This window comes from Callithrix jacchus, chromosome 11, assembly GCF_049354715.1.
Source record: "Callithrix jacchus isolate 240 chromosome 11, calJac240_pri, whole genome shotgun sequence".
Lineage (NCBI taxonomy): Eukaryota > Metazoa > Chordata > Mammalia > Primates > Cebidae > Callithrix > Callithrix jacchus.
In genome coordinates, this window is record NC_133512.1 from 60,971,923 (window position 1) to 60,987,854 (window position 15,932).

The 15,932-nt window shown below is 35.5% G+C and overlaps 1 non-coding gene across 1 annotated transcript; it reads left to right on the forward strand.

Moving 5' to 3' along the window:
- Positions 1 to 9,522: 9,522 nt before the first annotated feature.
- On the forward strand, positions 9,523 to 9,662 carry LOC118143890 (U4 spliceosomal RNA). The gene has a single exon (XR_004728379.1). It is a non-coding gene; the product is annotated as a U4 spliceosomal RNA (small nuclear RNA).
- The last annotated feature ends 6,270 nt before the right edge of the window (positions 9,663 to 15,932 follow it).

Below are 15,932 nucleotides of genomic sequence, written 5' to 3' on the forward strand. Positions count from 1 at the left end.
GCTACAAAGTCAATAGTTACATTAAAATCATATGCAAAAATTACTGAAGTAATCCAAGAGATGGCAGGAAAAGAAGAATAAAGTAACAAAAACAGATGGGACAGACAGAACCAAATTTAAAAATTGGTGCAGAAGTCTAAAGTCAATCCTTTTAGCAATAATTAATTGTTAATAAACTACAAATGCCAATTTTAAGACAGATATTATCAGAATAGGTTAAAAAAAGAGCAGACCCAACTATGTATTAGCTGGAAGAGACACATTTTAGTATAACAATGCAACTAGGTTAAAGGTAAATACATTGTAAAAGATCATGCAAACAGTAAGGGTAAGAAAGCCTGTGTGGTTATATAAATATTAGAAAAAATAGACCACAAGCTAGAGTATTACCAGCGATAAAGTGCTACATTTTATTACAATGGGCAGGTCAATTCATCAGGAAGACATAATGATCATAAATATGTATGTGCCTAATAATAGAGCTTCGAAATACATGAAGTCAAAAAAGAGACAAAACTCAAAAGAGAAATATATAATTCTACGATCATAATAATTTTACCACCCCTCTCTCAGCAACTGATAGTATAATAAAACTAAATTCATAGTCTGAAAAACACTATCAACCACTTTAACATAATTTTTGTTTACAGATTATAACACCTAACCTACCCTGCAAAGTTTACATTCTTTTTAAGTGCACATAGAATATTCATTGAGATGAACTATATTCTGTGCCATTTTTAAAGGTCTCAGATTTTGCAAAATGATTGCATTTGTCTGTTCTCACACTACTAATAAAGACATATCCAAGACTGGGTAATTTATAAAGGAAAGAGGTTTAATTGACTTACAGTTTCACATTGCTGGGGAGGCCTCACAATCATGATAGAAGGCAAAAGAGGTATAAAGTCACATCTTACATGGCAGCATGCAAGAGAGCATGTGCAGCAAAATTCTCCTTTATAAAATCATCAGAACTTTTGATACTTATTCACTATTACAAGAACAACATAGGAAAGACACACCCCCATGATTCAATTACCTCCCTCTGTGTCCCTCCCATGACATGCGGGAATTATGGGAGCTACAAATTCAAGATGAGATTTGGGTGAGGACACAGCTAGCTAAACCATATCAATGATGAGTTATTGAAGTGGCAGTCAAGACACTTGAATGCAGCCACTTGACAGCTGATTGACCTTGAGAAGTTTACATTATTTCTCTGAGAAGTAGTTTATTAATCTTACAGATAAAAATACTATCTATCAGCAAGGTTTGTTTTGAGGAGTGGAAGATAATAAAAGTTGAAAGACTGTTACCCAAATGGGATTTAAGAAATGTTTATTACCTTTTTTTTGGACCAGAATTTTTACTGTTCTTATCAGTGCCTAACCCCAGGTGAGAAATGAACACCTGATAAACAGTAAGAAGTATGATAAGCAGAAAATATTGGTAGTCTTTAATAGTATTATTAAGGAAGTAATGTGGCCCTTTGCATCTATTCCTCAGCTAAAATTCCAACTCAAAAGGGATTCTTCTCAAGAAAAGGGTCTTCCTGTGTATCAAAAGCCAATAAAAGAGCATGCAATCAAGATCAAATGAAAGCTGCAGAGCCTGACAGACAGGAGTTAATGCTGGGATTAACCAACAAACCAGGCAGCTAGCATTCTGTACAGCATACTAACAAAAAGCAAAATTGCTGCAGAAGTTACTAAGTTACAGTATTAGACTCAAGTTTGACTACTTGTTGATGTAAAAACTGAAAATTTGGGGCAACTAATAATACAAATAATGACTATCCCAGTATCAAATGTGATTAAAAAAAAAAAAAAAGACATGGGATACCTATAAGTGGAATGAAGAGAACAGAATAACACAAGATGTGCCATCTAAAAACAAAATGAGTTTACTGCCCTGGGAGTACCATATTTGAAAGATAAGAAGATAACTAGGTATTGGTGTCAGAAATCATTCTATTATATTCATAGCTTTTATGTATGTTTACATATGTATCACGAATACTAAGAATATATAGTTTTATTCCTAAATACATGCTCATTCCCAATTACTATTTTTATTCTGCTATTAAATGTCCAAGATAGAAAATCCAGCCTACTATAGATACATCTGGATATTTGGCTCTGGCAAAAATCTAAATCCTTAAAACAGTAGATAGCAGTCTGATACTCAAGAGTGGTTAGGAACAGAACAGACCATCTTCACAATGTGTCTTTCTTTCTTGGGGTGTTACATATGCCAACTGCATTTTCTGAAAAGGATATTGCTAACACAAGGCTATATCTTCCTATTCTAGAATCATGTCTGATATTTGCTACTTGAGTAAAATTACTAAAATTTAGCATTAATTGCAAGACACTGAGGATTACACATAAACCAAAATTTCCTCATGTTTCCAGAAACTTAAAAGTCTTTATAAGGCAATCTTTACTTTGCTATATAAAAGATAATTACTTGACATATATGCAGCCTCTGAAAGACCTCAGGAAAGAGACACATGCATCAACTTGTCATACTTTGATTTTTTGATAGATCAAATTTCATTCCCAATGGTTTGCAAAATGGTGAGCATATTACAACCTGCTATATAAGTGTAAAATAATATTAGCTTCAGTAATAACTCAGGCTTTACCTATGACTCTGCAAGAAATCAAGCCCATGACAACTTTTTCATGAATTAGAGTTACTTACTTATTTAGAAGATTACAATTCTACCATAAATAATTTTACTATGCATATATATTATTCATGATTTAATTCCTGGTAGTTACACATGTTAAAGTAAATATTCATCAGCAAAAGAATTCATTTCTGTATTCATGCCCGTTTTGCATATCTCCCATATGTCAGCACCAAATAGCCCTTAAAAATAGTCAGTACATTTGCATCTAATATATGTGTAGGCCATCATGATTTGCCTACACATATAGGCCAATTTGACCACACTGACTGTTTTTAATACATATACAGCATGGAATACTACATATACACCATGGAATATTACACAGCCATAAAAAAGGAAATCAAATTCTTTGCAGCAAAATGAACAAAGCTGGAGGCTATAATTCTTAGCAAATTAATTCAGAAACAGAAAAAGAAATATCTCATGTTTTCACCTATAAGAATGAGCTAAGCATTGAGCACACATGGACATAAACATGGGAACAATAGACACTGCAGACTTTGGAGGGGGTCGTTGGGGGGAAGGCATCGAAAAGCTGCCTACTGGGTGACAGAATCCATACACCAAACTTCAGCATCACACAATATACCCATCAACAAACCTACACATGTACCCCTGTATCTAAAATAAAAGATGAAATTAAAAAAATACAAAAATGTTTTAGAAATATTAATGGAAGGCAAAAGAACTATAATGTGCTGCCAATTCACCTGCTGAGTGGTAAATCAAAGAGGATTATCCTAAATGTGGAAAATGTGAGAAAATTTATATTTCCGCTTGAGCTTAAAAGTCTACAAAAAAATCACTTGATCTGACTGACATAGCTACTAAAAGTGTCCTATATATGGCACCTATAGACCACACTGACAAGAGGAAAGCATAGAGAGGGTAATTGTATTTGAGTGTAAATATCAGGCAGCTTGAAGGGCAAAGTCAGCACATTGTTAATAAGGGACTCCACAGGTAAGAGTAATATTCACTAAGTGGAGAGCCAGATTATAGGTCACTCACTGAGCATGTTAGACAGTTCTGCAGGAAGTACCATTAGTTGGGATATTTTTGTATAGAATAGGAAAGTATGTGCATAGATATAATACCATGGAGTTTTATAATTGCCATTTATGATTGGTGGAAGAAAGTGAAGAAGGGTTAAATGACTTGTCCAATTTCACACAGCAAGGCAGTTATAAAGCTAAAACCATAACCCATGGAAGAGACTTTCAGCTTTCAAATACCTGAATTGTATCTGATGTTGTATATAATAGTGGTCTCATGCTGAGCTGCCATTTTATTCTTATCATGTGACAGAAAAAGAAAAAAAAAAGCATACCAGATGTATTACAGCCTTAGGACTTCCTTAAGAGTGTGAAAATATATATTTCAGCAATAAAGGCATTTTTCTCCCATGTTCCCACTGCTTTTGTTTTGAAAAAAAAAAAGTCATACATTTTTACCATAGATGAGTCCTTAAATGAAGAAACATGTGCACATTTTCTTTACATGTTTTAGTTCAAGTGGTATTAGTACTCAAAAATATATAAGTACTCAAAAATACAGTTTTTACGTACTCTTAATAGTTGCTTGAGAAAAGGCTTAATATAGCATTTTATACTTGAAAAATGAAAGTAATGTGGGTTTTTTAGAAAGTCAACCAATAGTCTTTTGTCTATAATTAAAATTGTCAAACCACTAGATTTATAATTGGATTATACTACTCTAATGCTCTAAGTTCACATTTTTATGTTGCTTTAATTCACTACATTTTTTAAAAAAGGTAGCCAAAAGAAATCTGATTAGAAAACAGAAGGAAAAGGCTGGGCACAGTGGCTCATGCCTATAATCCCAGCACTTTGGGAGGCCGAGGCAGGCAGAGGTCAGGAATTCGAGACCACCCTGGCCAACATGGTAAAACCCCATCTCTACTACAAATACAAAAAATTAGCTGGGTATGGTGGTTCATGCCTGTAGTCCCAGCTACTCACTTCAACCTTGGAGGGTCACTTGAACCTGGGAGGCGGAGACTGCAGTGAGCTGAGATTGCACCACTGCACTCCAGCCTGGGTGACAGAGCAAGACTATGTCTCAAAAAAAGAAATAGGAAAAATTATTATATTGTAGTAGTAGCATTGTCTTAAATTATTATATTACTTTAGGCATAAAATCAGGAGTATATGCCCATTGCCTCCATCTACCAGCCACAGATATTTATGATTGCTATCCTTTAATGCAGTATTTGGTACAGTATCCCATTACACCACTTTCTCTTTTACTTAGTATCTTGATGAAAATTATTTGCAATTTTTCATCCTCTCTGTTGTAGTAAATGCCAATATTTTATCGACAGGCAAAATAGAAATGCAGTGACTCTTTTTTAAAAAAATCACTTTCATCAACGTAAATAATAAAAGCATGCACTGTTGTTGTATTTATGAGTATCCACTTAAAACATTTTTAATTATCAGCAATTGTTTATTATATATAGATACTTAAGATATCCATCTTGAATATGTAACATAGATTCTCAAAAAGTTGGTAATTGACTCGGTATCTCTAAAATCATACATAGATCATAAGAAATAATTGGCCAGACATAATGGCTCAAGTCTGCAATCCCAGCATTTGGGGAGGCCAAGGTGGAATTATCACTCGAAGCCAGCAGTTCTAGACCAACCAGGACAACACAGTGAGATCCAGTCTCTAAAGCAATTTTTAAATTAATTGGGTGTGGCAGTATAAGCTCATAGTTCTAGCCACTCAGGAAGCTGAGGTGGGGAGATCCCTTTAGCCCAGGAGTTTCAGGAACTATGATTGTGCCACTGTACTTCAGCCTGGGCAACATACTGAGATCCTCTCTTTAAAGATAATAATAAAAATAATAATTGATGAGTAATTACCTATGTACATATTATAAACAGCTCATAGAAATATGCTCAACATTTACAAACCATTAGCAGTAAACTTCGGTGTACTAAGAAATTAAAATAAGACAGGTTGATGCACATTGCTGTTTCTTGGGTCTGGCAGATATTTCTTTATTAGAATGTAGTATATTATATATACTTTCCCATTCTTACACAAAATATTATTCTTATTGATCTAATTTTTCTGTAATTATTATTCTTCATCCCTAAAAATTACCCCAGTTATATAAATCTTTTTTCTGTATATCCCAACACATCAGGAATCCTAACAACTCCATCTGCACAGGGACATCTCTTCCAGACACCTCTTACTTGCTTAGCCTGGTCAAGTTGCTCTCTTGTTATCTTCCTCACATTCCCCTTTGCTGTTATCCTAGGAATTCTCTTTACCTTTCCCTTATACTAAATGTTTCATTTCCTAGATACCATATATTCTCTTTTTCCTGGTTTACTCTCTGCTTTGGGGGAGCATATGCTTCAGTAGTTTCCTAGGAAAGGATAGATGTAAGATTTTTTCCACATCTTGTGTGTCTGAAAATATTTTTATGTTTACATTTGATTAATAGTACAGAATTCTAGATTGGAAATCATTTCCACTGGGCAATGTCAATACAGACTTCTAACTGTCAGTACTACTGAGAAGTCTAATATCACTCTTACTGTTGATCTTTTAAAGGAAATTTTGTTTTTGTTTCTGTTTTTAATTTTGTTTTTCCCCTCTCTGGAAACTTGTACAATCTCCTCGGGGCTCAAGTATTCTTGCTTTGGCAGTATGTTTTATCAATGGTTCTTAGCTCATGCTCTACCTATTTTGGCCTGCTCAAATTGTTCGTGTACTTGAGGGAGAAGTCAAAGGAGTTCATTCATATCTTAAACATAACATTTAAAAAAAGCAGTGGTCTCAGAAGCAATATTTCCTGACTAGAGATCTAAAAAATATTTGTACCAGCTCGTCTAACCATTAAAAAACCAGGTCATATTCTTTCTTGGTCCACCTCTTACTGGGTTGTTACCTTGGGAGTAGGGACTTCATTTTCATTGGCTCATTTAATTTAAGATCCAATCTGAGAGTAGTGGTCTATTTGTTTGTGACTGAACATTTCATTATGTCTAAAGACATTAAGCTTAATAATACTAGAAACTAGTATTTTATTTAGATGGCCAGGTCATGGTAGAAAATAAAAACTCATCTTTTAGTCATTACAATCACCATATGCTGATGATGACTTTCAATGCCACTTTTCCCAAAGAATTTCTCTTTTAAAAATATTTTTAAAAGAAAACTCAGAGTAAAATTATAAAAAAGGTCACATAGATCTCTATCCTTTATATCATCCTTTCCTCCATTATATCACTAAAATTATAGATTTTATACAGCTTTCAGAAGCTATGACAATTCACTCAATGCTCGGGATAATGAATTAGAAGAAAAGCTAGAGATTTCTTTGAGATTCAGTATACTTTATTATCTTGATTACAATGTTCTTTTAAAAATTTCAGACTAGAGGTTTGTAATGCATCTTAGAACTTTTCATCCATTGTTGTCTCTATTATCTAGCACAATTTAAAGATATTAAACCATTTTATCTCTGTATATATTATCAAGGTGCCTTCCTGGGGCAAAACAGTAAACTTCACTCTCCATGTTCTTAGCAGATTTTTCTATGTACTTGATTTTCCTATGCTTCAAGGACATCTTTAAGTTCATGAAGCAACAATAAGAAAGTCACTTTTAGAAACTTTTCTAGTTATCCAAAGGAGAGCATTTTTTTAAAAAAAGGTGAACAAGTACTAGATAGTATGCACTATAGTAGTCATCTTCATTTGTCTACCTCAGAATATTTAATTCTTGACTATTGTAAATTCTCACTTGCATAGTAAATATTCATACCCACTTTTCTAAAAATGTTTCAGGGCCGGGCGCGGTGGCTCAAGCCTGTAATCCCAGCACTTTGGGAGGCCGAGGCGGGTGGATCACGAGGTCAACAGATCGAGACCATCTTGGTCAACATGGTGAAACCCCGTCTCTACTAAAATTACAAAAAATTAGCTGGGCACGGTGTTGCGTGCCTGTAATCCCAGCTGCTCGGGAGGCTGAGGAAGGAGAATTGCCTGAACCCAGGAGGTGGAGATTGCGGTGAGCCGAGATCGCGCCATTGCACTCCAGCCTGGGTAACAAGAGCGAAACTCCGTCTCAAAAAAAAAAAAAAAAAAAAAAAAATTTCAAAAACTGAAGTTCAGAAGGAATAATTTTCTTCACCTTCCAAAGTATAAGTGGCACATCAAAATTTGCATACAAGTTTCTTCTAACTGAAAACCTATGTTTTTCCAATTTTGATGAGTAGGTTTAAATAGAAAATTATGATGTTTGCTTGTCTACCAAGAATAAAACATTCAAGAGTTTAAAATATTTTTTCTCTAAGGAGAAAAAAGGTATAAGCTTTAAAAAGATTGCTTTTAAAAACTTTGCATTATTAAAATTTAGAAAAGTATTTAACATATTAAATAGCTAGATAAATCACTTTTATGATAGAAAGCATTTCTTCTTCAGCTTCTGCTTCTGAAACCAGTAGATCAGGTAATTCAAATAAGACCCTGGCTAAAGATCCAGATTGAAAAAGCATCTGTCTCTGTACATTCTAATGAAATAAAAATATAGACATAACATCAGGAATATGCTTGTGGAGTGTCACTAGTATGTCAAGAAGTTCAACAAATTTTTGGAAGATGGAAAGATAATGGAGCATTTCTCGATAAAAACAGGAGAGAATACACTATATAAGAACTATAAGGCCAAAGTTGTCTAATCTGTTCACGGAAACCCAAAAGCAAGCAGGTGTAGTGGAGGCTAGGAGTGAGATATGGGTTTGAAAATAGCAAAATTAACTGAAGACATGTGTACAGAAAAACTGGAGTAGATGTCCCTCCATTCTTCCTCATTTCAACTCAGACAAAGGCATCAGGCTTTTATCTGAGCCTTATACCAATCCTAAATGGCTCCTCTCTAAAGAGATTATCAGGAAAACTACTGCAAAGGTTTTCCTGATAATTTCTTTATTCTCCCCATTATGACATTTAAGGCTCTGTAGCCTGATTTCCAGTTCCCTACCTTCTCATTCTGTCTGTTGTCAGTACAGAAACAAAAACAACTATGGGTTTTTTCTTAAAGCAACTCAAGATTAAATAAAGGGAATTAGGTAATTACAAAATCAATTGAAGTGATGGAGCAGCAGGATCTACAATTGCCTTTCAGAAATTATTTCCAGGGCAGTACAGAACTGATCCACAAGAGCAATTGCTACTTCTGTAACAAGCAGAACTATGGAAACTATGGAGCTCATGAACTCACAGATCAAAACACAGGACTCAGTAAAGGGTGCCTGCCTACACTTTGACAAACAGAAACCTGGAGATTGGAGATTGGAACATTCCTGAAGAGATACATCTCTGACACCCTCGTTGCCAGGAGAAAAGAACAAAAAGACAGCAGGAAGATGGTTTTCTTCTCTCTTCTGCTTTACATACGATACAATTGTATCTAATGTACAGAACCTACTTTACTCCCAAAATCATGGCTGTTGTGGCGTCTAGGGAATATGTAGTTGTTAGATTTTCAGCCGGATAAAGCAATAAATCAGACTTACTAGAAAAAAAGCGAATCCTGATTCTGAGAGCAATCAGACTACATCCACCAAATTCTGACTAAGGAAAAAAAGTCATACACTGGCATTCCCATGCCTCATTCCAAAGAGAGCTCCTAGTGAGAATACCAATTAAGGCAGAGATCTAAAACAAAACAGACCTATTTGCATAATAGCAAAGAACCCCCCAAACCACCCACTCACCCCTTCACCTAATTGTCCTTAAGGACAATCAAGGATCATTAGGTATAAGAAAAGAAGCTTTGCGCAGTGGCAGGATCGTAGCCAATGAGGTTTATCCAAGGTGAGATTATTGCTAATTGAACTTTTCCCAATACCCCACTGTGACGACTTGCAATAACAGTTGGCAGTGGCAATTTTTGACAGTCTCTACAGAGACTGATAATTTAAAAAAAAGAAAAGAAACGAATCAAATCATGATAGAGAATAATGACCAAAATAAGAAAATAGAAAATTTAACATCAGAGAAAAACAGATCACTAGGGAACCAGAAAAGAAATTTCTGATATGATCATAGAGATCAAACAAAGCTAGGATTCTTGAGAAAAGTATCAACTAGAGTATGTGAACGCATTGTTAGGCATTTATATTAATATTGCTAAAATGACAAAGCAATAATATATTTTGAAGTGTGGAAAAGAAAGTGTAGCAGAAAATGTGAATGAGAAGAGACAGATAAAAGAACATTCCAGAGGATTTAGCCTCCGAATAGTAGGAGTTTCAGAAAAATGGAGCATCCTCAAGTGCAGCAGACCAGAAAAGTCTCTAATCCAGACTGGAGCAAGAAATACAATAATAGAAGGAAAAAATACTGGGAGAAGGGGAATTTTACATGCTAGTATTACGATGCAAAGGGTATAAAGATGCTAGAAACGTTTCTCCTAGGAGCAAGTATGGTGATACTGTTCCTATAGAAAAGAAATCTAATCCTAGCACATCATTTGACAATAAAGAAACAGCAAAAATACTGTTCACTTGCCCTTTAAGAGTCAACCTAAAATCATGTAGCTTTTAAATATTGGTTCAAAGGCATAAAATATTATCTAGGCCAAATAAAAAAACTACGGGGTGAGTCCAGGCCACAGTCCTCAGCTGACAACTCAGTAGATGCTACTTAGCTGCCAAGAACCTCTGAGATAGTAGTCTTAAACCATTGGTTTCAAAAGTTTCATTTATTTGAACAGTTTGTAGCCATTATTACATTTGATCCTGACACACAAGGGAGGAAAACATGGTTGTGGTTTCAGAAATGAAATATAAATGTCAACAAATTTAATAATATAAAAGTAAAGCTATAGAAGATAGTTACTGGGAAGCAGAAGGCAGAGAAAGGTAAAGAAAAAAAGAGGTATATGGGAGTCTTTATTCCACGAGTCGGGGGGCAAGTGATGCTGTGAGTAGTTAATGGCACATACAATTTTTTAAAAAATGATGTAAACATAGCATTTGAATTAGAGATCAATAGACAAATTAAAAATAATAATTAAGCCATAAATATTAGAGAGCAGAAGGGAAAAAGCTAAGCCAAATTCTCATGTCTCAGAGAAGAAGTCAATAAATGTTTATTAAATACCTTCCCTGTGCCAAGCAGTATTCAGGCACCGAGGATGAAATAATGCACATAAAAGCAGCAGCAGAAAACTGATGCTTAAAATGCATCTCGTTGTTCACTGTATTAGTCCATTTTCATACTGCTGATAAAGACATACCTGAGACTAGGCAATTTACAATGAAAAGAAGGTTTAATGGAGAATTCACAGTTCCATGTGGCTGGGGAAGCCTCACAATCATGGCAGAAAGCAAAAAGGAGCAAGTCACATCTTATGTGGATGGCAGCAGGCAAAGAGAGAGCTTGTGCAGGGAAACTCTGCCTTACAAAGCCATCAGATCTCGTGAGAGCCATTCACTCTCACAAGAACAGTACAGGAAAGACCCGCCCCCAAGATTCAATCATCTCCCACCAGGTCCCTCTCATAACATGTAGGAATTATAGGACATACAAGATGAGAGTTGAGTACGGACACAGAACCAAACCATATCATTCACCCTCTCTCTTTTGCCTAGAATGTTTTATCATTTTGATTTTCTGGTATACTTTCATTCCTCCAACATAAACCCATGCTTACAAGCATGGAATCCGATTGTTACTGAAGAAATGGAGGTAAAGATATGTAATCTACTACATAAGGACTAACCACTAGAAAACATCAAAATAGAAATCATAGAATAAGGTTGTCTATGGTGCCAACACTGGTAATGGAGAAATGTGAATAAGGAGACTATTCCTTTTTCTGAAATGTTCTTTCTGTTATCTGATAGGCCACTATGGTGGGAATGGATGTGTGGCCTCTTCAGCGACAAATGTGTTGCCCTGGCTGCTGGAAGTGCTGTTGACAGACTGCCTTTGGCTGCCAGTCTCTTCAGGAATTGCGTATGATGCAGAAATCCATTTCTCCCAAAGTAAAGCAGCATTCCAGGCAGCTCACATTTAATGACCAACCGATGCTAAAGATGGGCTTGGCCATCTCAACCAAACTTGAAACAGATGACTCTTAAGTTCCATTCTAGCTCCTGAGAACTCTTTGGGGTCAGCAGACATTGTCATTGGACCCGTGTCATAGCCTGACTTCTCCATTTCTGCTTTCTTCCATTCCTTTTCAAATGGTTCATCCCACAATTTCTCACTCATCAAATTGTTAATTCCACAATTTCTCACTAACCACAATTTTCTCACTAACAGTAAACACTGCCTGCAAGTATTACATTAATATAAGTTTAAATGCTAGAAAAGAGTCAGTGATGATTTATTCAATGTTATGCAGAACACAAGAATAATTAGACAGTAAAACAAATAATTCATGTGGCAATAAAATTCACTTACACTTTTTATTAATGTAAGTTCCTCTTTATTTTATTCCACTTTGTTGTTTTCTTAATTTTGTAGGTTTGCCAAGGACAGATAGCTTTCTACTCAATATCTAGCCCTGAACATAAAATTTAATGTTGCTTTTGCATATACACAAAATATTGCTTGCTGTTTATTGCTGTTTCCTTTCTAGTGTACAGACACTTCAGTCTCATCAATACTCGTATCATGGCAAGACAGTTTCACTGACTAGCCAAAAAAAAAACACATTTCTATTGATTTCTACACGTTTGTTACTTTCTCACCAAATGACACTAAATTCTGTATGCTTACCTTATTAAAAAGATAATGATTTCCAGCATGCAAATATCATAATAAACAACAGTAATTTTATTGGTGTAAAAGTGGTAAAATGCCATTAATTTTTAATGCTGATGGATGTCAACAGAGATAATTGCTTGATTTTACTATCTAGGTAACAGCTTACTTTTATTTTTAGAGATGCTGTCAATAAATGCAATAATTTCTGTGACTTTACTCTTCAAAGATCTTGTTTAAAATACTGAAAGTATATGCCTCTAAAGCAGTCTAGCTCCATTGTTTATATATCTCTGATTATTAAATATTTTGTATAAGGCAAATGGTCAACACATTTTTAAAGAATGTATGAATGAATAAATGAATGAATGAATGAGCTTGCTTCATGCAATATTTTATTCAGAAATCTTTATTCATTTAATATTGTATATTGACCTCTTCGTATTTTTCCAGTCATGTTCTAAGTTCTGTATATGCCAGTTTCCTTATGGCCCCTGGGCACTCCAAGTCTCCTTTTTTTATTTATTAAAATCACAAGTTTTTATTGAATACCTATTTTGTGCCAAGCAGCATGCCAGATGCTGAGGATAAAATAATGTACATAAAGTGGGAAAACAGATGCTTTAAATGCTTTTTATTGTTTTTCACCATCTCTTTTCTCCCTGGGATGCTTCATGACATTTATTTTCTAACAAACTTCTATTTCTCCAAAATAAAGACATGTATAAGGGCATAGAGTCAGACTGCCAGTGTTCAAGCCCTGGCTCTGCAGATACTAGTTATATAAATTTGGATAAGTTTCTTAGCCTGTGAACTTTCCATTTTCCCATTTTTAGAATGGTATCTACCTCATATAGTTGATGTCAGAATTAAGTGATTAAAATATATGTAAAAGTCTCAGCTTCGTGCCTGGTACATACTTATTCAATAATCGTTAGCTATTATTCCAGCATCACTATGACCTGCTGTTAGAAAAACAGTTAAATCCTGACAACAAATTCCAAATATAACAGCTGCCACCAAAATAGAGTGACTTTAGAAAATCAAAAAAGCCCTTTTATGGCCATACGGCCCAAAGTAATTTATAGATTCAATGCTATCCCCATCAAGCTACCAATGACCTTCTCAGAACTGGAAAAAAAAACCTTAAACTTGATATGGAACCAAAAGAGAACCCACATAGCCAAGTCAATTCTAAGCAAAAAGAACAAAGCTGGAGTCAGCATGCTACCTGACTTCAAACTATATTACAAGGCTAAAATCATCAAAAGAGCATGGTACTGGTACCAAAACAGAGATGTAGACCAATGGAACAGAACAGAGGTCTCGGAGGCAACATCACACATCTACAACCATCTGATCTTTGACAACCTGACAAAAACAAGCAATGGGGAAAGGATTCCCTATTTAATAAATGGTGTTGGGAAGACTGGCTAGCCATGTGCAGAAAGCAGAAACTGGACCCCTTCCTGACACCTTACACTAAAATTAACTCCAGATGAATGAAAGACTCAAATGTAAGAGCTAACACCATATAAACCTTAGAAGAAAACCTAGTCAAAACCATTCAGGACATAAGCATAGGCAAGGACTTCATGACCAAAACACCAAAAGCATTGGCAACAAAAGCCAAAATAGAAAAATTGGATCTAATTAAACTCCAGAGCTTCTGCACAGCAAAAGAAACAATCATTCAAGTAAATCAGCAACCAACAGAATGGGAAAAAGTGTTTGCAATCTACCCATCTGACAAAGGAATTATATCCAAAATCTACAAAAAGCTAAAACAGATTTACAAGAAAAAAAAAACATTCAAAAGTGAGCAAAGGATATGAATAGACACTTTTCAAAAGACATATGTGAGTCCAACAAACATATGAAAAAATGCTCATCAACATTGGTCATTAGAGAAATGCAAATCAAAACCGCATTAGATACTATCTCATGCCAGTTAGAATGGCGATCATTAAAAAATTGGGAGACAACAATGCTGGAGAGGATGTGGAGAAATAGGAATACATTTACACTGTTGGTGGGAGTGTAAATTAATTCAATCATTGTGGAAGACAGCGTGGCAATTCCTTGAGGACCTAGAAATAGAAATTCCATTTCACCCAGCAATCCCATTACTGGCTATATATCCAAAGGATTATAAATTGTTCTATTATAAGGACACATGCACACATATGTTTATGTTCATTGCAGCACTGTTCACAATAGCAAAGACTTAGAACCAACCCAAATGCCCATCAATGATAGACTGGACAGGAAAAATGTGGCACATATACACCATAGAATATTATGCAGCCATAAAAAACAATGGGTTCATGTCTTTTGTAAGGACATGGATGAACCTGAAAACCATCATTCTCAACAAACTGACAAGAGAACAGAAAATCAAACACTGCATGTTCTCACTCATAGGTGGGTGTTGAACAATGAAAACACATGGACTTGGGAGGCCGAGGCGGGTGGATCACGAGGTCAAGAGATCGAGACCATCCTGGTCAACATGGTGAAACCCCGTCTCTACTAAAAATACAAAAAAAATTAGCTGGGCATTGTGGCGCACGCCTGTAATCCCAGCTACTCGGGAGGCTGAGGCAGGAGAATTGCCTGAACCCAGGAGGCAGAGGTAGTGGTGAGCCGAGATTGCACCATTGCATTCCAGCCTGGGTAAGAGAGCGAAGCTCCGTTTCAAAAAAAAAAAGAAAACACATGGACACAGGGAGGGGAGCATCACATACTGAGGTCTGTGGGGGGTGGACTAGGAAAGGGACAGTGGGGAGTAGGGAGCTGGAGACGGATAACATGGGGAGAAATGCCAGATATAGGTGATGGGCATGGAAGCAGCAAACCACATGATCATGTATGTACCTATGCAACAATACTGCATGTTTTTACATGTACCCCAGAACCTAAAATGCAATTATATATATATATATATATGCCCTTTTATTCACTATTTTTAATAGAAAATTTAAAGTTTCTATCAAACATAAAATATTGTCCATGTTGTTGCATGTTGCAGAATTTCCTTCTTTTTAAAGGTTACATAATATTCAATTGTATGTATAAATTATATTTTCTTTATATATTTATCTGTTAACAAACATTTAGGTTATTTCCTTGAGTACATTATGCTAAGTGAAGTAAGCCAGTCACAGAAAGACAAATACTGCATGATCCCACTTATATGAGGTAACTAAGATATTTACATTGTTAGAATTTAAGTATTCCACTCTTTAGATTTAGAAAGCGTAATTCCACTCTTTAGAATTAGAGTGGAATGTTGGTTCCTAGGGGCTGGAATGAGGGGGTAAATAAAGAGTTACTCATCAATGGGCATAAAATTTTAGTCAAGAAAGATAAGAAGGGAAGTGGCAGGGCGCGGTGGCTCACACCTGTAATCCCAGCACTTTGGGAGGTTGAGGCAGGTGGATCATGAGGTCAAGAGATCAAGA